Below are 25,844 nucleotides of genomic sequence, written 5' to 3'. Positions count from 1 at the left end.
GGGCTCAGCCAGCCCCCTGTCACAGAGACTAATAATCACAAAAGTTCCCCTTCTTCATTCCCCCGACAAAGCCTCATACTCATTGAATGCTGCTACAGAGTTACAATGCAGGTGAGAGGGTACAACAGGAATCAGCAGCGGTACTGCATACCAGCAAAGGGACAGTGGCAGGCGTACCACAAGGCCAGGGAAGCTAGCAGCCAGTCCAGTGCTAAGCCCTTTTTACTACGAGCTGCATGCCACACTTGGCAGAGACCCCACCAACGCCTTGCAGAGCACCACGTATATCTCTCAGAGCCTGAGACAGAGGCCTCTGCCATTAACCGCAAGGAGGAGGATGGGGGAACCGTTGATGTGGGAAATCAGCTATGCTGTGAGCCAGGACCTGTTCAAGACTCCACTGCAGTCTTGGCAGTCCTGCCAGCCAAGCAGGATGAGCCAGCCAAGGATGAGCCCGATGCAGGAAAGCGTGTGCATGAATTTTCCCTTACAATGTTTATATATAAAGATGGTGCCTGGCCCACCCGCAGCTTAGCAGGACACAGGTATTGACTTTTCATTGTTCTTGCTTGTACTAGAAGAGGTAGCGGTAAAATAGAGAGAAGTAGAGTGGTTATCTGCTTTTCATTCTCCTGTACAGTTGGAGGGGGGCCCCACCCAGAGCAGTCTGTGTATGTACACAGGGAAGTCCCTTGTATCTGCCTGAGAGATCTTGATGCAACTTTCACGGAGACATTCTGCAATCCTCTCCAAAAGGTTTGTAGGGATGGTGGCCTGATTTCGTCCTCTGCAATAGGACTCGTTCCCTGGGCAGGCACCATTGAGGTACGCAGGCTAGAAGCACACAGGCTTGGAGAGCTTTGGGATGTCAGCAGCAACTATGCTTTCTGTGCCTTTGTTATCCTCAGGAGTGATCTAGGAGCTAAAAATCTCCTCTGCCTCTGGAAAATAGTGCCAGTGCTCAGGGACATTGCCTTGTACTCAGACCCATGGAAACGGGGGACAAACTTTTATGGTTTCCTGCAGCTGAACAATTCCCTCCTCGTTTCCCCCTCCGCCTCTGGCATGCCATACTCACCATAGCTGGGACTGGAAAGTGATGCTGTGCTGAGGCACTCCAGAGCCGAAGTGTCAAGAAGCTTGTTGTGTTTAACTTTCAGGGGAGTAAGGGAAGAGAGTTCACAAAGTTAACTTTCACTCTCCATTCTGACTATAAATCCAGAGACACATCTGTGGGTTTTATCTGTAGCTGCTGCTGTTGTTGTGGCCGCGAGGGGTGCTGCCTCTACACATGTGGAACACATGCCCCTGAGGAGGAAGAGGAAGAAGAGGACTTGGGAGGACATGTTCAGGGAGTACCTGCCAGACAGTGCTGGCTGCATCAGACCATGAGCAGAGGGCCTGGATGATGAATATGGTAGACACCACGGAGAAAGAAAGAGAAGACAGGAGAAAGGCCGAGGAGTCCCAGCCGGAAAAGAAGAGAGAGATGCATCAGGATATTATGGGGCTTCTCAGGCAGCACACACAACAGGTTCAACAATCATGGGCTCATCTCCCTTTAAAGTCAATGGAGAACTCCATTTTAGCACCTCCCTATACCAGCCCACATGGCAGCAGGGGCCATATCCCTACTCCTACCAGTCCACACCAGAGAACAGCAAGCTTTGCTAAAACTGACCAATGAGAGCCACCGTTTGCTGTATATACAGCCAAAAAGGACTGAAGTAGGCATGAAAAATATTTCCCCCTTGTAACTTTCTGTTCTGTTAATTTATTTTTGAACTTTTTATTGCATTTGGTTTTTATTTGCACCTACTTCCTGGGTATGCAATACATTTCTATCTTTTTGAAAGTTGAATTCATCTTTATTATTTCACGACATATACTGCAGAATGCCAAGCGCTACTCAAAATGCCCACTACTTGTTATCGGCCACAGAAGTCATAGGATTAGTGGAAAACATAGTGTAATAATTATAAATATACAGAAAGCACCATATCATTCATAGGTGCATTAACATACAGTGTCATATTCATAAATGCACACTAAGCATTCCACAGTTCCTGAGAGCCCCCGAAACATCAGGGCCAGGTGGAGCACAGTTCACTACACAGCATTACTGTGGCTGACCATTGAAGGGCTCTTTCAAGGCCTCTCTTAGCTGGATGTGAGCTCTTCTAATGGCCTTTGTATCTAGCTGTTCAAACTCACCAGACAGATGCTCCATCTCCACCCTCCACCACGGTGGCAACGTTTCCCCCCCCCTTTGCCTCACAGACATTAAGCAGGATTCAGCAGGCAGCTATAACCATTGGGATATTTTTCTCACTAAGATCCAATCTAGTGAGAATACCTACAGCATCCATTCAATCCAAAAGCACATTCAACTGTCATTCTTTGCACCTGCTGAGCCAATAGTTGAATATTTCCTTAGTGCCATCAAGGTGGCCAGTGTACTGCTTCATGAACCGGAGGAGCAAGGGGTAGGCTGGGTCCCCCAGGATCACTATTGGCATTTCAACATGGCCAGTGGTAATCCTCCACTCAAAAAAGAATGTCTCTGCTTGCAGTGTTTTTAATAGTTCTGTGCTCTTAAATATGGGATCATCATGAACCTTTCCTGACCAACCCACTGTGATATCAGTGAATCATCCACAGTGTACACCAACATTTGCATAATGGAAAATTAGCTCTTTCTGCTGATGTACTCAATGGCAAGGTAAGCTGGTGCCAAAAAAAGGACACGCATGCCATCTATCACCCCACTGCAGTTCAGGAATCCCACTGCTGCAAATCCATCCACTATATCCTGCACATTACCAAGAGTTGCAGTAGTGAAGAGCAGGAAATGATTAATGGCCCTGCACACTTGCACGTCAACAGCCCCCAGTGTGGATTTTCCAACTCCAAAATGATTCCCTACTGCCCAATAACAATCAGGCATTGCAAACTTCCAGAATGCGATCGCCGCTCGCTTCTCCACGATCAGTGCAGCTCTCATTCTGGTGTCCAGGTACTGGAGGACTGGGCAGACTTCAGCACACAGATCCAGGAATGTGGCCTTGCTCATCTGAAAGTTCTGCTTGTCATGATCTTAAGCTCATGTTAGGTAGGGATCCCATCTGTCTGTGCTTGTTTCTCAGACCAAAAGTGATGCTCCATTGCCTCCAGATGCTCCATGAATGTCTCCAACAACCTTGAATTGGTTTTCACTATGTTCCACAGCAAACTGTTCTCCAAGAAATCTTCATGTCCCCCGCTGCTATGGATCTTCCTTCAGCTGTGCAAATACCAGAGGCTCATGCCCCGTGTTTGAAAAATTCATAACAATAGTGCAGAGCTATGCAGGCTCCATTCTTATGTCAGAGATGACAGACACCAAGAAGTACCATGCGGGTTTGTGGCATTTTTTTTAAAAAGGCATAAAAATTATGGGATATGGATGGCATTTTGGGATGAAGAAAGTGGCATGATGGAAACTTGACCCCTTGCTTCCAGTCTTCAGTGTGACTCGTTTCTGCCCCACCGTGCATTGCCAAAAATTCCCAACAAACAGTGCACTGGAGGACGGTGAGTGGCACAGTGGGATACCTACACATGGTGCACCACGTTGTACAAGCACTCCTGGTGAGTGTGTGCCACGCTGATGTAAGAAGTCAAGTATGCAAGCACATGAGGGATATACTAACGGTGGAAGGTTTATGCCAATGTAACTTGGGTCGACCAAACTTTGTAGTGCACACATGGCCTGAGTGCCTGCAAATAACACATTAAGCAACGTAACTAGCCTTTGTCATGGATTGTTCATTCTCTCTTTGACCTTGCCTCAGAGGGAGAATTGTATGTTCAGAGGAGCATTTTATTTTGGTAGGGTACACAAATGTATATGCTACTGTGTGTTTATGTTAGAGAAGACGGGTTGAAGAAGTGTACCTGGCCCCCGAAGTGGATGGTGATGAGATTTGTGATGCTCTTTGTCCTTGTGGGAGTTCATTGCAGTGTCTTGGAGCAGCACCTGAAAAATCTCTCTCTCTCCTGCACTGACTAGTTTTACCCTTATGTAGAAAGTTCCATTCTGCCTGATGAGCAAAATTGATAACCACCTTCTTCATCCTGGCGTGTTAGATGATCTTTGAGATACGCCATGAGCCAGTGTGGACAACAGAGGACAGATAAAACATGCTGGCAGTAGCCTGTGTTTCTGAAGAGATGTGCTGTCGGGTTTTGTATTGATATATCCCAGAGGTTTAATGTTTGTGTGTGTGTGTGTAAGCAGACGTCTGTATTGAGGCAATTAATGCCTGAGAATTTATACAGTTTGTAGTATTTGAGATTTTTACAACTCAATTTTTAATTTTATAAGAGACATTCCCTTGCAAAAGATCAGAGTCCTGTTGTAGCATCGCCCCCAGGCTATCTTGGTGTGTGAACTTACTCACAGGTAGAGATTTGCTCTACATTTTTGTTACCAGAATTTTACCTCACTCTTCCCTAGGTATGATTTGTGGCACATCCTCTTAGTCTGAGACCCAAGTTTATCCTACCCTTCAATTAAGAGGGACTCCACACAGTATCATTTGAGTTTTAGATGTGCTAGATGCAGAAACAAGAAACTCACTCAACCTCTTGTACAAAAATGTATTTTAGTAGACCACCATCTGCAGCTCAATTAAAGAAGAATACAGATCTGTGGAAACGGTCAATATCCAGACAGGCTCCAACTAATTCCTGAATGTAGCAGAGTACAGTCTTCTCTTGTTTGAAGGGCCCGCTGTGTGGTTCCCCACTTCTGCAGGATCTCCCTGGCTCTACTGCTTAGTTTTTTTCTGATTACATCCCCCACCACCAGAGTTATTGCATTATGGCAAACACATTGGATGAGACAAGCCATTCCTACTATTTCTAACTCAGTAACAGAAATGTCTCCTTTCCTGTCTCCATAACCCCTGGGTTTGACCAAGCCACGCTCCAGCCTTCCATCTCCCTGCCAGCCCAGGGAGTGACCAAAGGAGCTCAGAATCTGTTTGAAGGCAGACCAGAGTGCTAACCAGATGGCAACCCCACCAGCATACAACTTATCAGCACAGCTCACCTCACTACCACCTTCTATCATCATTCAGTGCCATTCACATGCCAGGTAGCAGAGTGTAGTATGAAAGATTTGGAAGTTTGGTTATGATGCACATCTCTCACCGTCACTGAGTGATGCTGCAGAACCATTTTGTGTTGCATTATTTAAAGTGTATGGTCCCTTTAGCTGTTTTTCCTTTCTTTATGGTACTAATGATTGTGTGCTCAGGGTTAGTTAGGAGGCAAGAAAAAGGCAGTGAGACTTTTTTCCCCCCTCCAGATGATTATAACTAAAGATAGGTCCACCAGATATGATTGTAGGCTAGATAAGCGAGGTGGGAGAGGTAGTCAAGGTAGCAGATAAGATCCAGACACCAGAAAGCTTTACTCTGATAAAAAAAAAAAAACTGAGTAAACAAATCACAAATAGCCATTAGGTTTCTGGAGCAGGAGAGGTCCAACAATACAGCATGTGTGTTAAATTCCTTTATGCAAGAGGAGAATAAAAGTCATTCTTCTGTGCATCAGGTCGATTTTAGTTTTACAGATACAAAGAGGTAGTTCAATACAGAGGGTGACCTTTGTTAAAAGGAAAAAACCTTCAATACCTGGTATTCACTGACAGCAGGTGTCTTGGTGCTGGCTCTTAAATGAAGCAAGAATCCTATTGTTATTTCCTCTCACTTTAATGATGAAGTTTTACTTTCAAGTTTCTGTTTCATCTCAGGCAATGAATGTTCAGTCCCTCCCCAATACTTGAGCATGGGTCACTTCTTTTAGCCCCTTGTTTTACCATGAGGCAGTGTTTATGGCTGACAGATGAAGAGGCTGCAAGTTTAGTCTTCTAAGTGCAGAAACCTGGAATGAATGAAATGGCCTTCAGAGCAACAAGACTGATTTTGAATGTACAGGTGTCTGGCTCCCTTCTGACTTTGAAGGCCTTGTTGTCTAACTGTGAATTGCACCAATACTTATTCAAATTGACATTATATTCTAGGAGGAAGAGAGACAGACATTGCCATTCTTGAAATTGTTTAGTCCATACCAACTTTTATTTTTCTGGCACTGGACTACAGCAAATCCACCTGCCAGGAAATGGGTAGAATACATCATTCTACCCATGTACTGATAACAATGATTAGTTTGTTGTTGGTCAGCGGTATTCTCTATCTATTGTACTTTTATAACCTCACTACCTAAGCATCTCAACACCCCAACTGAGGTAAGGAATTATCATCATCCCCATCTTACAGATAGGGAACTGAAGCGTGGAGTGAGAAAGAGATTTGCCCAAGGTCACATAGAAAGCCATGTAGTAGTGCAGGGAACTGACCCCAGGACATCAGAGCCCCAGGCAGTCCCTCTAACCACTCATCCATTTTTCTCTTCACTAGTGATAAGTAATTAAAATCCATTTATTCATGACTGAGTATTGCTGACATCAAAGCAGAATTTTTGGAAGCCTTCCTAATCCATTGCTAGCTTTGAGCACGCAGTAGCTGATCTTCCAGTGATCTCCCACATGCCATCTTTCTGTCTCTTCGCTTGTTGTGGAGATGGATAGATGGTGCTGTGATGACCTGCCTCCATACCTTCCATTGTAACTTTCTCAAGGTTATTTCCATCTCTGTGTCTGATGTGATTAAAGTACATAAATTTGCACCTGTTTCCACTGGTGGGGGGCAAGCCTAAAATGTGGTAGAGGCCCAGTTTTGAGAAACATCCAAACTTCTGGGTGTTTATTTGAAGCACATCCAAACTTTTAGAACCCTTTGAGTCAGCAACATTGGGTAGGAAATGTTACTAGAATTTTCTCTGCACAATAACTGTGTTTACTTCTTTAAAATGTTTTCCATATTTGTGCCACAACCTCCTTTTGGTTCTAGCAGGTAGTAGATTGTGGCACATACATTAAAAATATTTTTAAGTAGTTTATTGAATTTTTTCAGAGCTTCATTAAGGTTCCGTTTGCTAAGGGCAATGGTTCCAGCTAGGTCCTATTTTATCTAGGACTGACGGAGTTGCACATGCATCCTTTTTTCTTAAAATATCATATTAACTGGTGTCTTAATCTAATGTGTTAGCTCAAATCTCTCAGCCACCCCGTGGGTCTCATACTTCTCCTATAGCATTAGCCTACAGGGTTAGTATTAAAATGTCTGAGGAACAGGAACTTTCATTCTCATACTGAAACCTCACCCTGTATCCTCTTCATGGGTCACCTAATTCTACCTTCTTTTTGTCTTTGATAACTATTCTCTTAAGAAAACTAAGTTATGCATGGCTGTATGTTGGCTTGTCCTCTCTGAGGTTGTGTGCTGTATTCAGCTCAAATTTCTAGACAACTGTTTATTTCCCTGCAGGTTTTCCATAGTGGTACATGGCAACAAGCGCTTGTCATGGAGTGTTGCTCTCCCACACACCCCCTTGTGGCCCTGCAGGTGCATTGCATGCAGTACCCCTTCAGGTTCTTTCAACCAATTATCCAGACTTAGGTTAAGGGTTCTCAAACTTTTTTTTTCCTGGGACACCCTTTGAAAATATTTCAGGCAACACCCCCCCCAAAAAAGTGACGACCTCCCCATGCCATGCCACCCACACCCCTATGCCATAGTATCCTTACTTCTGCACTGCTGCTGGGGGCGACCCTGTCTTCAGAGCACCCAACCAGCAGCTGCTGCTCTCCGGCCACCCATAGCTGAAGGGCTCTGGCTGTCAGCCATGCAGCCACAGCATGTGTGGGGGATGACAGCTCCCAACCCCCCTCCCCCCCCACACACACATAATCTCACAACCCCTTGGGGGTCCCAAACCCCAGTTTGAGAACCCTTGGGTTAGTTCAAAATATTTACCACCTTCGTGGAGTCTGATTCAGTAAGTCTTTCTACAAAGTGGAACTGTCTTCATTAGTTGCCCCAGGTCACTCACTCTGTTCATGTAAGAGGCCTCATCAGCACTTACCTTATTCAGGATCTCCTCACTCCCCAGCCTGATTTCTGGAGCTGGGGTTCTACCTCAGATGGTCACTTTCTCATAACACTTTCTCCTCGGAGCTAGGTTGTAGTTTAGCCAGCTGTAGGGCCTTAGCCAGCTTCATCCTCAGCTGACCTCTTCCTCCTCCATCCCCAATTTATCTGAATGCAAACTTCTCCTGCTTGTGTTTGCCCTGCTTTGAGCAGGAGGCAGTATGTATGCTAGTCCCCTTCTTCCAGCTCATCCCCCATTGGTTGGGTGAGTGAGGAACCTTACTGCATTCATTCTGCAAGGCTGCTGGCCCTCAGCCATTAAAGACACAGAGATGGAATTTCCTCCCCAGCACCATTCATTCCCCAGAGCAGTTTTTTTGAAAATCAATATCTCCTAGATACTTGTATATATATTAGGCCTTTCAGAATCTTAAAGACCACACCACACTATGGGGGTGGACTGATCACTAGGCATCACTACCCTTAAGGGGGCAGACTACCTTATCACAGTTCCATGCTGCACTGTCAGAGTTGCAAACATATGTAAACTAAGCTTGCTGCTGTCTGACTGGAGAGATGGGGGAATACATTGCATAACATGCAGGTTAAATCCATCCCTGAAGTGGAGATGCACAATCTTGTATTTCTCTCCCCCACCATCCTCATTCACTTTTAAAAGACATTTCAAGAGTTTGAACAGGACTTTACAGTGCAGAACTCAAAGCGTGCTCCGAACACTTTAGTGTTGCTGCATAAGTTAAGGCTGCTTCACTATAAGGCAGTACAGTGACTGATTTAGCCGTGCTGAGGAAGCTCTAAAGTGCTTTAGCAGAATCTTTCCTCCTATTTTGTTAGGGCAAGAGGATAAATAAATGCAAACACTCACATTAACATGATATCAAGGTTGGGAAATCAGCACACATATACAGGAAATTTAAGATAGAGTTCCTACAACCTTGGTGCATATGTATCCTCTGCTTCTCTTTCCCCTGTTAAAAATGTATATACTAACATATTACTCTCTGTGCTGTTAAATGCATACTATAAAATATATATATGCAGCGTAGTTGTAGCCATGTCAGTCCCAGGATATTAGAGAGACAAAGTGGTTGAGGTAATACCTTTTACAGGAACCAACCTCTTTTGGTGCAAAAGACAAGCTTAAACTGAGGGAAAAAAAATGTCGTGAAAATTTTTCAAATCAGATCTGCTTACTGTTTGATATGTGCTATGTTAAAGTAATAAGATGGAATCTTTCACTCCAGGATTTGAAAGTGCTTTACAAATCTGACTATGAACTCCTTTTTACAGATGGGAAATTACTTATGCTAAACGATCTGTTCCATCTTCTGTTTGCTGTGATGCCGGGAGTTCTGTTCCCAGACCTGAAGAAGAGCTCGGAGGGGCACAGAAGTATGTCTCTCTTACCAGACATTGGTCCAATAAAAGGTATTATTTTACCATCTTTGCTCTCTACTATAAAATACATATAGACTGAGTTAATGTTGCTATATACCAAGAGTGGCCAAACTGGCTCGTGAGCTGCATGCGGCTATTTTACAGAGAAGTGCGACTCACAGAGCCTCCTTTATCCCCCCCATCTTGCCTACCAGACTGGGGTGGGGAGCTTGGAACTTCTGCCCTGCTGCAGGGTGGTGGGGCTAGAGGATTCTGCCCAGTGGGGAGGGAGGTCTCAGGGCGTCAGTAAGTTTTGGCCATCCTTTGTATATACTTAAATATCCAAATTGAGTCTCCAGCTTTGTAGTAGTTTGAGCTTTTTGAGGATTAAAATCTGAAGTTACTTCATAGCCTTACCAGTAGAGCTACTCAGAGAATGGAAATTGCATTTTGGAGGAGGATTTAGTTGCAATTTGGAATGAACGCCAAAAGTTTCAAAGTTCTCTGTGAAAGGGATCAGAGCCCGAATTCTGGGGCTGTCCAGCTAGCAGGCTGCCCCTGAGCAACAGAAGCTCTGGGGTCCCTGACTCCAAGGCAATCTGCATGGTGGGCTGCCGAGAAGACAGGCCCAGACACAGTTGCTGGACCCCTGCTGAGTTCCAGTGGAATTTTGTCAAAAATCAAACTGTCTCCACAAAATGTTTAGATTTCAGCAAAATCAGCAAACTGATGAAAATGTGTTGTTGGAATTTTTCTAATCCGCTTACTTTTCTTCCTTTCTATTTGTGCCAGGTTAAAATGATATAATATCTTCTGCTCCAGGTTTTGAAAGTGCTTTAGAAAGATGAGCATTAACTCTATTTTACAGATGGGGAAGAGGGACTCAAGCACCTAAAAAGTGGCTTGCCCAAGTTTACATGGCAAGGCAATGACAGAATCAGGAACAGAACCCATTACATTTTTTCATCATCTTTTCAACTGAATTCCAAAGTGTTCTTGCCACACGCAGAGGCATCTATATGCAGCATAGTATGAGATACTGTGCATGTTTGCTGATCATACCACCAGCTGATTTCTCTACTTCAGTAATGCTTCCCATGGTCTCTGGTATCCTGGTATGTCTTTTTTATTTTTTTAAAGTAATTTCTTGGCAATCTTGACAGCTGCTTCTGCTTTGGCTGTAGTGCGGCAGGGATGTGACAAGTTCAGGTTCTGCTGATATTACGAACTGCAAATTCCTGACAGACAAATTGAGTTACATTATCTGTAATTACAGTCTCTGGAATTCCATGCCAGGCAAAGCATTCAGTGAGAAAGGCTGCTGTTGTGTGTAAAGGATCTGCTTCCCAGTAACCCAAATAGTAATCAACCATTGCAAGGTTTCTTGACGGCCCACTGTAAACAAATAAATGCCTAATTTGCTCTGAAGGCAGTCAGATATTCCATGCATCATGGTCTCCTTTGTTGGTTAACTAGGAATTAATTTCAGACACTGCACTGGCTTATGATTGGGAAAGTCCCTTACTTCATTGCTTGAGTATGCTCTACACAGAAAGCCTTGCATAAACACATATCATCACCAATACAGTCAAAGCATATGCTCTTAAACATACCAGGATTCATATCTTCACGTAGTGTGATACTTCTGGCTTAATAAAGAATAGCTTTTTGTGATATTAGTGCTTCACTATATTTCTAACATTCACAAATATTAGCTCTCCCTTCTTGTATGTTTTGAATGTTTTATGTGCTGTGTATCTGTGACATAAAGGAAGCGTCTTTGGTTGATGTATTCAAGATCCTGACATAATTTCTTGGTATATGCTGAAGATTTCATCTGAGTATCTCAGAAGTCATATTTGAAGCATTTTAAGATAGGCCCAGATGTTTGTAAGCTTGTCCACGTTTGTGATACCATCTCAGAAGTTCCAACTGGTACACGGAGAACAATAGGTATGCAGGGTCGCTACCGCAGCATAGTTTTGTTCTCTTGTAGTAAGTACCATGAAGCCAAGTGCTATACATTGATAGTCTTGTAGTGTTATTCCCAATATGCATTCATTAGCATCACATGGAATGGTCACAGGTTCCCTTATTTGACATCATTTTAAGACTAGATAGCTTATTACCTTGCAGGTTTGGATTCCAACCACCACCTACAAACTTTGTCAGTCTGTGAAAGGGATTGGTGACTTTGGAAAGATAGGCCATAGTTCAACAAATCCTTGAAGCCAACACTTAAGCACATGTTTAAGTGCTTGATTTGCTGAACAAGGAGGACTTAAGCATACGCGTAAATATTTTGTTGTACCAGGGCCACAGCAAGGATCTGGACAGAGATGTTCTTATAATGCTTAACTATATCTTGAAAACAATTTTGAATTTAGGACAGCCAACACTGTTTAAACCTTCCCAGAATCTGGTGAAGATTTCTGTTAGACATCCTATACATGTAACTGCTGACCAATACAGGGTGAGATTTTCAAAAGCATCTAGATCATTCAGAAGCACCATTCCCATTGTGTGTGCGCGCGCGCGCATGCATGTGCACGCGTGTGTGCGAGAGAGAGAACTTATATCCACAAATATACATCTGTATTGAGCAGTGTTGCTGTGACAGCCACCATCTTGGCAGGGGACTGAAACAGAGATCACCAGCGTTCAAAGCATGAGCTGCTACAGATTGAGCTCAAAAGACAAGGCTCTAGAAGCTGGGGGTGCAACAACTTGTATCCTATGTAAATTGGCACAGAAAGGGACGTGGAATACATGATTACCAGTGGGATACAGTATCAGATCATCATGAACTACACTAACATTTTCAGTGAATTCCTTGCATTCAGCCATTAAGGTATTGTCAACAATAACTTCAATCTGAGTCTTTCTAGCATTTCACTTTGCTACATCTCTTGATCCAGAAAAGTGCCAAACTGCAATTACAGACATCTATATGTAAAAAGGAGTTCAGAAGATAGGTGTAACTGTTTTCTTTAATCAAGTTTTACCTGCCAAAAGTCTTTAGTGTCTAAATCTAAAGAGAACTTGACTTTGTTCCTATAGCAGGAAGTGATTTTAGCAAGAATCACAATTCAAAACTTTGAGGTATGAAGGAATCAAAATTTATGGTTTGTTTCTTTAAACCAGAAACCTTATTGCTAATCTAGTCTTTTGAGAATCCCATTGTACAAGATTGTAAATCCATATTTCCAGGTCCTTCTTTAAAGTGAACCTTTACTTTGTTTGATGGTTGTACTAGTTTCACCTCAGAGTTGATTTCCAATTTATATTCTCTAGGCAGACTTCTGAAGCCTTTAAAAACATCCCCATATTGATCCAATTATTTGTTCCTTTGTTAAAGACATTTGGCTGGAACTGTCAATAGCAGTGTACATTGTATTGTTCACCATTTGCAAAAGTCTGAGCTTTTCTTTTGATTGGGTTAATAGCCAAGGCACCTGTGCAGTATTAATAATGTAAAAGTCAAATTTGTGAAGACTGCCCTTGTAGGAGCATGTCCATGTGCATTTTCCCCTGAGTATACTGATGTGACTTTGTAGAATTTTAGCCTGGGGTTACCCTACAGCAATTTTGTTTGATGCATCTCGTACAACATGGTAGTAATCCTTAAAGCTTGACAGACAGTTTTACCTGCAGTGTAACTACTGGAAGTATAAACCAGTTCATAAAATCTATTAATCTAAGCCTAGAAGGAAGCATTATGATTATCTAGTCAACCTCCTGCATAACACAGTCCAAAGAACCCCAGCCAGTAATTTCTACATCAAAACCATAAAACTCTGGAGTGGATCACGACTGTTAGTGAGGACATCCCAAATTGGTGGTGGATTCTATAATTGGATTTCATCAAACCAGTAACAAATGTGGATTACTATACCAGTTTTACCATGGAGTCACAGACAGTTCCTTTAGACACTCCAGTCTATCTTGTCACCCAGACAAACTTGACATAGTGATAAGTGTCACTTGCACACACAAACACAAAGTCACACCACATTTAGGTTGCTTCCAATCCCAAGAGACCAGTCACTTAACCCAGATAAACTAGATCGTACACCAAAGACAATCCTGTAATAAACTGTCCAAAGGATTATTAAACTAGGAAAAAAGAATAATTGTTATTTACAGGTTAAAGTAAGCAAACATATACACACCAGTGAGTTATCTAAATCCTAAGAGTGACAGAGTTGTAGTGATCTGTCTATTCCAAGTGTTTTTCAGGATAGACTCAGGAGGCAACCCCTGGGGGATCTCTAGCTTCAGTTTGGATCTCTGGCCCTTCAGAATTCAAACAGCCAAAAACATGCAGTTTCTTCTTGTCAGGGATTTTTTAATCCCTTTTCCCAGAGTCCAAGATGATGGGACGAGTTCCCGTCTCCTCTTCATGGGGTAGAAGGGGGAGAGGGAAGACGAATCAACAAAATCTTTTCTCCTCTGATGTTTCACAATGACTAGTCTATGGACCTTCTTTTGTTGGGCAGAAGTTAACACCTCCTGTGACAAACTAGTATTTCATACTTAGTAATGATTCTGTCCTGATTGTGGGGGTTTACAGTTTCAGAGCAAACACTTAAATATTACCTTATAACATGGGACATAGATATTATAAGTGAGATTAATACATGCAGCAACATACAAGCATTCCAGAGAGTCTAAACACTAGCTATGTTCTTGTAAGACTAGTACCTATTTTGAGCAAAACTAGCATACGTGAGCCGGTCTGGTCTTCAGCTACCAGGTTGTCAGTTCTTAGCTAATGCCTGCAGCCTGGGCAAGAGCTGGCATCTGACCTGCCAGCTTCACAATCCACTACATCCCTAGGTCAATTGTTCCAATGGTTAATTACCCTCACAGTTAAAAAATTGTGCCTTATTTCTAATCAGAATTTTTCTAGCTTCAGCTTCCAAACCCTGGGATCTCACTTTGCATTTTTCTGCTAGATTGAAAAATCTGTCTACTGTCATAAATCTTTTCTCCATCTATGTACTTGTACACTGTGATCATCACCTTTTAACCTTCTCTTCAATAAACTAAATAGACTGAGTTTAGTTTCTCGCTATAAGGCATGTTTTTCAGACCCCGAATAATTCTTGTAGCTTTTTTCCAAATCTTTCCAATTTGTGAACATCCTTTTTGAATTGTTGATATCAGAACTGGACATAGTAGTGTACTGATACACAATCATTGCTTTCAGGACACAGTCTCTATGTTATAAACGTGACTTACATCTTTGTTACTATATATGACATTGAATTTGATGGTGTTAAAATGTATGTTGTTCAAATGAGCCCATCTTAGCAAGCAATCCAAGTCTGCCTGTATAAATGACTTGTCCCTATCATTATTTATCATTCCACCAAATTCTGTGTTACCTGCAACTTTACCAGTAATTATTTTATGTTTTCTTCCAGATCATTGACAAAGATATTGAATAGCACTAAGCCAACAACAGATTCCAATTAGGACCCCACTGGAAACATCCCCATTGGATGGGAATTCCTCATTTACAATTACTTTTTGAGATCAGTTAACCAGTTTCTATGCATTCATCTAACTCAGAGCTGAGTGGCAGGGCACCTAGGGTTTAGGTGTTATACCTTTGTGGATCTGCCTCAACATGTATTGTCAAGTCCAGCAAAAGCTATAGGCTAAAGCCAAGACCTTAAAAAATGGATGCCTAAAGTTAAACACCTAAATCAATATTTAATCACCTATACAAGTTGCTTTTCAGGAGCAGAGGATCCACAATCTCCCACTGATTTCAGGAACCCTTTAAACAAAAATCTTCACTCAAATATTTACAGGTAACAGAGGATTATCAGTCATGGAGTTAAATTAGATACACAATAAAACATAAGCAAGACCAATAACAGGAAACAGGAAAACAGAGATAGGACACTTAATTCAATTGTGATCAATACAACATATGTGCACTAGCTACATCATCTTTGGTGGTAAAGACTATACATGCATAGGTTTTATAGTAAGTCCATATAGGAAGTGCTAAGTTTACATGATTTGAACTGACTGGGAGTCAGGTCTATTACAGGAGTGGGTGGGTGAAGTTCTGAGGCCTGCAGTGTGCAGAAGGTCAGACTAGATAATAATGAGGGTTCCTTCTGACCTTAGAATCTGAATCACTCAATATCACTGGACTGGGTTCTAAATCTTTAAAAGCGCTTAAAAAAAATTGGTTTCCATCCTCGGCTGAGGCCCATTCTAAGAGGCTTCGGAAATATTTTTAATGTTTTGTATATATTTTGATGGAGAAATCACAAATAAATAGTTTTCTGTATGTAGGGAGATTTTCTTGTAGTCCATTTTCCTCATCCCCAATATACAAGATTACTTGAATAAAAAAAAATAATTAAAGGGTAATTTATCTAATTTAAAGGAAACACTGATCTCTGGATATTTACATTTTAGATGGGCTGTATAATTTGAAAAGGACTTTCCAGTGTTTGATTTTCATTTTGGGGCTTGGTCCTGCTGTCATAAAATTCAATGGGAGTTTTGCCTATGATTTCAGTGGGCACAGCATTAGACCCTATAGGAACCCTCTAATGAGAGTTCCTGAGCACCCACAACTCCCACTAAAGTCAGTGGCAATTGGACTTGCTCCGCATCTTTCAGGATTGGGCCTTAAATGCATATTGACATAAAGACCCTATAACAATTTATATTATTTGTTTGTTTACATTTTAGGCCAATACTTATGCATGTGCATATATTTAAGCCCATGATTAGTCCACTGAAGTCATGGGACTGCTCATGCATTGAAAAATTAAACAAATGCATAAGTGTTTATAGATCCTTAGAGTCTTCAGGACTTCATTATGCACTTGTACAACTTTCTTCATTGTGGGTGCTACCACAAAGAAATATTTATGAATAACATTTGTCTGGGTTCAAATAATTTGAAGTCCAATTCCACACTAGCTTCATATAATAAGTTTATCATTCTGCATTTTACACCTACATTATGTTTAAAAGAAGCTTACAACTAACCACAGCATCCATTTTTATTGGCTTAAGTGAGTAAGTTTTCAGCTGAGAGTTACAATTAAAGGGGGGAATCAATATGGGTATCTCCATAATTGAAAACCAGTGGGTGATAATTCTGCACTGACAACAGGATTATAAGAATAGAGACAAAACATTGATGAGGGAAAGAAGAGATTTAATATATGATCCCAATTAAACATCAACTATTAACATATTAAAAACTGTTTTGTTTCCTTTTCATATATTGTGTATTTTTTCCTCCACTTTTCCTCTATGTATGCTAAAGGAGAGAATAATGGAATTCTGTGAAAATAGTTTAAAACAGATTCAGGTAGAATCAATCAAGCTACAGATAGCTGGTAATTATTCCTACCATCACTGAATATCTCCAAATGTGTGTGTACTCAGACCTAGCTCTATTTTTTTTTTTTTTTTTTTTGGCATCACTTTCTTCTATTTTTTCTCTTTAGAATTCTGGTAGTGAGAAGTTGTTTCTCCAGAGGTCATAAGCATGAAAAATCCAGGAGGATTGATTTAAAACCAAACTTCTCCGAATAGCCCAGTAAATGTATATTTATCCCCAACCTTTAACAACCCTGTTGGACCCAGTCCTGGGCTTCTCTAGAGTTAAATCCTGAAGAGGAGAGCTTCATTCTCGAAAGAAATGGCCAAGAGACCAACAAACATATTTCAGCTGTCATATTTCAACCCAGTTCTATTTCAGCCTACTCCTTAGAGGCTAATGACAAACTCGTTTTACTCTCAGACCCTTCACAATTAAAATTAAGAGTTCTCCATCACTGACCAATTTTAAATCAAGATTGGATGTTTTTCTAAAAGATATGTGCTAGGAATTATTTTGGGGAAGCTCTATGGCCTGTGTTATACAGGAGATCAAACTAGATTATCACTGGAATTATTTGCTGTGAATTAAATTATCCCAAATCAGTGTAAGGCCCACGGTACACTTAATCCATTAACAGTGAGTTTAAGTGGGACTAAAATGGTATATAAGGGCTTCACATGGTTTTCTGCACTAGAGTGAATTTCACCCTATCGATTTTAGACTCAACAAATATGAAGGCAACTTCTATGTTAAAACTCAAATCAATTTAATCTAGTAATTTACCAAGAGTAGTGGTGGATTTGCCATCAGGACTGGATGTCTGTCAGAGGCCTGGTCTACATTGCCACTGGCGGTCGATGAGAGATACGCAAGCTACATAATGTAGTTTGCGTATCTCCCATCAACTTACTTACATTGCTGTGCCGTGGCATCTCCACTGCACTGCATCGATGGGAGATTCCTTTCGGTTGATGCACCCTTACTCTTTTCAGGGGGGTGGATCAATGGCGTCAACTGGAGAGCACTTCCGGGATTGATTGATTGATTCTGGGTCTGCACAGACTGCTCAATCGATCCTGCTGCATCGATCCATGCACCCCAGCAGTGTAGACATAACCTAAAAAGATATGTTCTCGTTCAATGAGGAATTAATTCAAGGAAGTCCTATAGCCTATGTAATACAGGAGGTCAGACTAGATGATCAGGGTGGTACCTTCTGACTTTATAATCTATGAATCACTTCACTGTTCCTCTGATGAACCTGGACTGTCATGTATAGTAAGCACTCAAAAGTCAGCTTGTCTGGAGAGAAGGAGCAGCATTTTAATTAACTCCATGCACACTCAGCACAAGCACATGGCACCATCTGACTCTGCTCAGGCTTCCACAGACGTTTCATTCACCCTGGGCATGCTCTGAGGGTTAGCACAAGTATTTGCATTGTTACTCCCATCCTCACATCTCATTGGCTCAGTCACTCAGTCATATGCTGGTAACATGGTACCTCTCCTATGGGTTCTACATTGTTATAGAAAAGACAGTAAGTCTCTAAAAATAAAATACTCTGAAGCCATTGTGTCACAACTAATGAAAATTAAAAAGCTGATTGCACTTTTAATAGCTATCTTTTCAGTACTATTCAATCTGATGATAATCTCCAGAACTGTAAAAGCATAGATTTTCCCGAGTGACTGAAATCTATAATCTATAATTAAAATCATGCTTTAAAATACTTAACTCCATTAGAGAAATTATTTTCTTCATATAGTACCTAGGAACATACTCAGATATGGTGATATTGCCATTGTCTTATTTGATGACCCTCATCTCTGTAGACTGGATTGTGCCTTTAGGCTCAACCCTTGTAGTTGTTCAATCCCAGGAGAAGCCATAGAAAAGAAATGTGTGACAGAGTCACAATACGTCATATGCTCCAGAGGCTACATGAAAAGAGTGCAGCTTACTTCCTCACTCCTGGCTAGCTGGCTCCAGTTGTCAATGCAATGTCAGGGCAAGCCCATGGCTCCTCTCACTGTCCACTCCCTTTCACGTGGGAAGGAAGTATCAAGAATATAGTATCTGCTTTCACTATTGCACCCAGACCCAAGATCTTGGAAGGTCCCATGCAGCCGGACAGAGTATGGGGAATTATTTCTTCTTAACCCCATGAGTAGGACTAGATCACAATCTATCCCTTCATGAACACAATCTACTGGTGTCATTACATCAAACTCCCTATTGATGCAGCTGGCAGAGCCACATATGGATGAAGGGCAGGATATAGCCAATGTTTGTACCTAACAAATTTATTGCCTGATCCTCTAAATTCTTCTACCAGGGCATCTGTGTGTCAGCCTGTGTTTGTGAAGCAGTGTAAATTCAACAGTGCTGAATAGGTTACCACTAATAAACCCTCATTTAAGATCTATAGGCTAAAAATGGGGAAATACTTCCACTACTCTGGATTATAGATAGGAAAAAACTGAGTATTTGGGAGTGCTTGTGGACACATTGGAACTACTTATACAACCTAAATTGCATATATATGCTAAAGCCTTTGCAGAATTGGGGCCTGAATCTGGATACAAATCATAGAAATGTAGGGCTGGAAGGGTCTTCAAGAAGACATCAAGTCCAGCCTCTTGCACTGTGGCAGGACCAAGTAAACCTAGACCATCCCTGACAGGCATTTGTCCAACTTGTTTTTAATAGCTTCCATTGACCGGGACTCCACACCCCAACCTTAGAAGCCTATTCCAGAGCTTAACTACCCTTATAGTAAGAAAAGTTGTTCCTAACATCTAACCTAAATCTCCCTTGTTGCAGATTAAGCCCATTACTTCTTGTCCTTGTACTTCCTTGTACTTCAGTGGACATGGAGCACCATCATCTTTATTACAGCCCTCAATGTATTACAATCAGATCACCTCTCAGTCTTCTTTTCTCAAGACTAAACATGCCCAGTTTTCTCAACCTTTCCTCATAGTTCATGTTGTCTAAACCTTTTATCATTTTTGTTACACTCATCTGGACTCTTCAATTTGTCCATATTCTTCCTATTTGTGGTGCCCAGAACTGGACTCAATACTCCAGCTGGGGCCTCATGAGTGCTGTATAGAGTGGGACAATTACCTCCAGTGTCTTACGTACAACACTTGTTAATACGCCCCAGAATTATATTTGGCTTTTTTCCAGTTGCATCACATTGAGGATTCATATTCAGTTTGTGGTCCACTATACCACCCAGATCCTTTTCAGCAGTATTACCATGCAGACAGTTATTCCTCATTTTGTAGTTGTGCATTTGACTTTTCTTTCATAAGTGAAGTACTTTGCTCTTGTATTTATTGAATTTCATTCTGTTGCATTCAAACCAATTTTCCAATTTGTCAAGGTCATTTTGAATTTTAATCCTGTTCTCCAAAGTACTTTCAACCCTTCCCAGCTTGGTGTCCTCTGCCACTTTTAAGCGTATTTTTTATTCCATTATCTAAGTCATTAATGAAAATATTGAATGTTACCAGACCCAGGACTGACCCTTGCGGGACCGCTCTACCAATTTGATGGCAAATCATTGATAACTACTCTCTGAGTATAATCTTTCAAACAGTTGTGCACCCACTTTATAGTAGTTTAATGGAACCACATTTCCCTAGTTTGCGTAGGAGCATGTAATGTAGTACTGTGTCAATGTTTCTGAGCAGAACCACCCTTGGAAGAATTCAAAGCAGTACAGACTGGGCAGATGTGTTACATATACCTGAGAGGTCTAACCAGACTATTGCCTAAAGCACAGCAGACCTTTGCCCTACCCTTCTTCTTCTCTCCCCCTCTCATTTCCTCTCATTCCATTCCTTTGAGCTTATTTCTTTAATGTTTTATTTCCAGAGGATCCGATCCCGGGTCCCCATACATAGCTCTAGCATACAGGAGTCAATGATGCTGCAAGAAGTTTCACTGGCGTAGGAGCAGAGTGGGTCCTCATAGCTCCTGTTGTAGGGGACATGCCAGGGGGCAGGAGTCGGAGACAGGAATGGGACTCTCCATAGTTTGATTAGTAGAAAGACTGAGGTTGCAGAACAACCTATAAGCTACCTAAATAAGGCTGCAGCAAATTAAAACAGCTTCTGGCAAAGTGTTTAAATTGGCGCCAGCTGGTCCAGAAACTGGATGTTGCAAAGAGTAGCTTAGGGACATATTTGTACTTCTTTTCCCTTGGGATGCATCTGTCCCCATTTTTTTCTCCTTCTCCCTATTTTCTTCCTAGAAAAAGTCTGCTCTTCATGTGGGTGCTTAATAAAAATATAATCCAGAACAAATCTTAAAAAGCAAAAACAAGGTAATCTAATAAACCAATTCCAAAGCTATCATTGACAAGAACCACTTCCAATGGGCAGAAGATCATACTAGTGTCTTTATCAAACCACTACCCTGCACAACCCAGCTTCATATCATGAAAAAACAAAACACCGTTAAGAAGAAACAAAAATATCTTGGGTTTTGCCTATTATGACACCCTCCTCACACACCAGACTCTATGTTGCAGGGCACAGCATTCAAGAAATGTGGGCCCTCCACAGATCAAGTCCCATCTTCAACCTTAAGAGTATGTATCAAGTTAGTCAGTATTTCCAGCCTCACTGATTCTATATTATTCATCTCGTTATATACTAATAAGCAGAACTGTTCAAATATTTTCCATTTACTGGCCATACCAAAAAATAAATTGTTTTGGGTCAAACAAAATGTCTCGTTAAACCCAAAATGAAATGTTTTGTGTGAATTTGGGGCTTTTTTAAAATTATTTAATAAACATTGAATGAAATTTCTAAAAAAAGATGTTTTGACTCCAAAAATGGAATTTTATTTTTTTGAAAACATAGAAAGAAAAGGTTCAGAAAAAAGTCTCAACATTTTTTTTAAAAAACCAAAACAATTTGACAAATTCTACATGAATTTGCAAAATGTTTCAGTCAATTCAAATCTGCACTTTTCAGCAAAAAAAGTTTCCGCTAAAAATATCACCCACTTCTAATAAGACCTTTGTGCTTTTACTATTTGCTTTTACTATTAGTTAAAATATCCTATACTTTTTTGAAGATAATTTCAATCAAATCCCAGGGTATGCTCAGTTTAAAGCACTCCCCTTAAACAGGTTTTGATGACAATTTATATTAAGGGCATGTTTTTATGAGTAATTTATCAAAAGGTTGTTAAGATGTTTAAATAGTTAATCAATTGTCAGATAGTTATGGAATCCAACAGGACAACTGGCTGCTTATAACCACGATCTACTAATGTGTTCATGACCATGTATAATGATACATATTTCACATTCTAACAACATATTATTCTTTTATTAGCCTTACAGCCATTTATAAATGGAACTCAATATAAATTGTGAACCAGTTTCCTTTTGATACAATGAGAGTTGTGAGCAGCTATACAAAACCTGTACACATTTCACCATGGCTAGATCTACACTAGAAATTTTTGGCTGGTATAGTAATGTCGGTTAAGTGATATGATTTTTGGTGACATTTCTACATCAGCAAAAACCCTAGTATAGATATAGTTATGCTGGCATAAAAGTGCTTTTGCTGGTATAACTTATTTTTTACTCTGGGAACCAACATAAGGTATCAGCAAAAAAGTGCTTTTTTGCTGGCCTAAATTGTGTCTACACTGGTAGGATTTGCCATTATAGCTTCACCAATATAACTATGCTGGCAAACCTTTTCTAGGTGTAGACTTGACCTTCATATATACATGTGCCTTTATGTGAACAGGTAAAATTCATCCCTGTTTGAAATATCAGCACCATTGGTGCATAGAACTTGGGCTGACCCTTTGCACAGAGATGAATTTCACCAGTGTGTGCACAAAGACCTTGGCACTACAATTGAATAGCTATGGATAAATATCCCATGAAAAGCTAGCAATGGCAAATGGAAACTTATTATTTCAACAAGCTTATTTTGAGCACTCTTTGCTAACTGGGAAGTTTTTTAATTGGTATTGGTTGTATTTAAATGCCTAATTATCTTTATTTAAATGGCACCCTATCAGCCTGGAAGTGTTGTAGTAGATGCCTGCTGCTGTTTCTTATTTTGCATTACAATTATCATGCAAAGCATAGAAGGTGACTTTAAGCAGCTCATCTGAAGTGCTGCTTTCTTAAATGTAAAATCTTTGTGCAGCTATTTATATAGGTATTTATCACTAGGTTTTAAGAAAAGTCAGCCCAATGATAAACAAAAGTTTGTATGATGGGTTTAATTTTGAAATATAAATGGGCCATTGTAAAATGAATGTGGAAATTTTCATTTGCACTTTTGTTTGTGTCTGTGGAGTAACAAATCATCCTGTGCAGAAATGAATTATAGAGATACCAAAAATGTTAAGCGATAACAGTGTGTGGGGCAAAATTGCTCAGAGGTATGCACTGAAAGTTCTCTTTCAATCTGTGTATTGTAGATGCTTTAAATAAATGCTTGTCTACTGCCCAAACAACTAAAAAAATCTTGTGCAGATCATATGTATTCCATTCAATGTTTCATTCAGTTGCCATGACTATGATAGCCTTAATATTGCAGGCTCTCAGCAAGGTTGCAATTAGTATTTGGATTTAGAAGAGGGAAAATAATGATTTCATATTGAAGCATCTTTCACTTAATACCCTTATAGACATAAAACTGCTTGCAGGTTTCTAACCAACTATTCTTCTTATGCAACTCCCCTCCCCTTTCCTCCAAGAAGTCCGTATTATTTGGCTTTGAACCTTGTTTTCCATGGGGCTGTAGAGTTGGTGCCTGCAGAACCTAACTGTGCTTCTGTTCAAGTCTTTATAAACATTTTCCAAAGGGGATGAATTTGTAGATTTACTCCATCCCTTGCCATGGCTACGTTGACAGACAGCACTGCAGACTCCTGTCAAAGTCTTAGTTAGATGCCCTCTAATCCAGCCTCTTGCAAAGGACATTAGTCTTCAATACTTTGAGCCCTATTAGGCCAGGATGCCGGAGTTTAAAAGTCACTCCTCCAAGCACTGAACCCAGACCGCCCAAACCAAAATGGACTTGTCTTTCACTCACTCTGACAATTTAAGCACAGTCATTCAGTTGACAATATTGGCACTAAATTAAGATGAGAGTAGTGAGAGAGGAAAGAGATCTACTAGATCATTCAGCCCGTCCCTTTGTAAAGGTGAGACATAAGCCTTAAATAGATCATCTGAATAAAGCTGTTGTATTTTATTAATTTAGTCTCAGTAATAACTAATAATGATTACTAACTGCTGAGATCTTCCATTTCCTGTTGAGCCGGATAGATGCTGATAATTTCAATATTCCACTGGAGTTTAGCTTTGGAATGGCCATACCAGACTAAACCAGTGAGACATCTACGGTCTCTGACAGTGGCCAATATCCAATGTTTCAGAAGAAGAGGCAAGAAATTCCATAGTGGAAAACTATGGAATACCCTGCCCAGCAGGGAAATTTCTTCCTAACCCCATCAGCTGCTGGTTAGATTGTGTCCTACACATAACAGTTTATATCCAAATTTTTATTTTGTCTTAATCCTATCTAATATAAATGTTTGTGTTCTCATCCATGCAAAAGTCTCCTTTCCTTTTAATCCTACTCAATCTTTGACCTCGGTGGTATCTTGTAGTTCCGAGTTCCAGAGGTTAATTATGTTATATATAAAAAAAATAGCATTTCTACTCCTCATTTTTAAATATACTTCCTTTTAACATAGTTGACTATTTTCCTTATATTATGAGCAAGAGTAAGTATAAGCACTTGTTTTACTTTCTTTGTATTTTTTGCAGATTGTGTCATATCCTCACTTATTCATCTCCTCTCCACATTGAGCAGACTAAATCTTTCCCCACCCTTAAATATTTTCATCATTTATCTCTGGATCTCTTATTAATGTGTCCTGATGCTATGCAATCAAACCTCAGATTAATTTTTCATTGGTTCCCAAGATTAGCCATTATTAAATATTGAACGTTCAGGAGGCTCAGACATTTAGTAGATAAGTGACTTCCAACAATTCTTATTAAATTAGGACCCAAACTCCAAGGGTGACAGTCTGGCCCCATTGAAGTCAATGGAAGGTTTTCATAAGAAAGAGACACAAATACCTGCTTATTTCTATGGTGTTTTAATGAGCAGACCGACAATGTGAATGCTAATGAGCACAGCTCAGAGGGCACCTGAAGAAGCTTGGTAACTGGCAGTGTGATAACACTACAGTTCTCCTTGATTCCCTTTTCCTATGGAGACCCTGTGCCCTCTCTCTCTCACACATATACACATCTTTCTCATTCATGGGCCTGTGATGAGGGCTCAGAGTGGGGTGTGGGATGAAGCAGTAATACCATAACAGCTACTGTGAGGGCTAGATGAGTGTGCGTGCATGTTTCTTGACCCTCCTACAGAGGACGTGGCTCCTCCCAGCTTCTGGGAAGGGCCCTTGTCTAAGAGTGATTTGAGGAAGTTTAGGAGTGAGAATGAGAACAGCTACTTCTGTACCATCCTCTAGTAACGAATAGATTCCTTGCTGTTTACTGAGCAAGCAGTATCCTAGCTCTTGCTATTTTATTGCAAGTCTCAGGCTATATGGTATGTATTTCAATCCCAAACTCCTGGAATCCTGAGATTAGGTGAGAATCTCAGCTTTCATTGAAAAGAGAATAAGTTTCTAGCCCTTTATGATTGCAGAGAAGAGTTTGAAAATGTGACCCAAGTGTCCTCCACAGGTTCAGAAACAAATGGGCAAATAAGAACCAAAAATGTATTTTTGTTTTAATCTCATCAATGTTCGGGGTCCTGAGACATGATTTTATGGCCTTGGTATTAGGCCATACCCCCAGGCCCTGCTATTGGGCCATACCCCCAGGCTTCCTCTATGGAGGTAATGGTTTTCCCTTCCTGGCCCCAGATAAGTAGTTTGGATCCCCTCTGGGGGTTTATCACTGTCTAATTGGAGGCTATTTCTCCAGTGGGCTATGGGAGAGGACCCGGGCC

At 40.8% G+C, this 25,844-nt stretch overlaps 1 protein-coding gene across 1 annotated transcript in view; it reads right to left on the bottom strand.

Annotated features, from left to right (window-relative positions):
* The window catches only part of SOX5 (SRY-box transcription factor 5), an 831,751-nt gene extending 813,925 nt beyond the window's left edge, over positions 1-17,826 (bottom strand). Inside the window, exon 1 of the mRNA XM_067559200.1 lies at positions 17,721-17,826. The gene's annotated coding sequence lies outside the window, so the exon portion shown is untranslated. The remainder of the gene's footprint in view (positions 1-17,720) is intronic.
* Positions 17,827-25,844: the final 8,018 nt, after the last annotated feature.

This window comes from Emydura macquarii, unplaced genomic scaffold (assembly GCF_026122565.2).
Source record: "Emydura macquarii macquarii isolate MOO-44397 ecotype Brisbane River unplaced genomic scaffold, CSIRO-AGI_Emac_v2 contig_2205, whole genome shotgun sequence".
Classification (NCBI taxonomy): Eukaryota; Metazoa; Chordata; order Testudines; family Chelidae; genus Emydura; species Emydura macquarii.
Note: the sequence above shows the minus strand (reverse complement) of the source record. Positions and strands in the feature narration are given on the sequence as shown.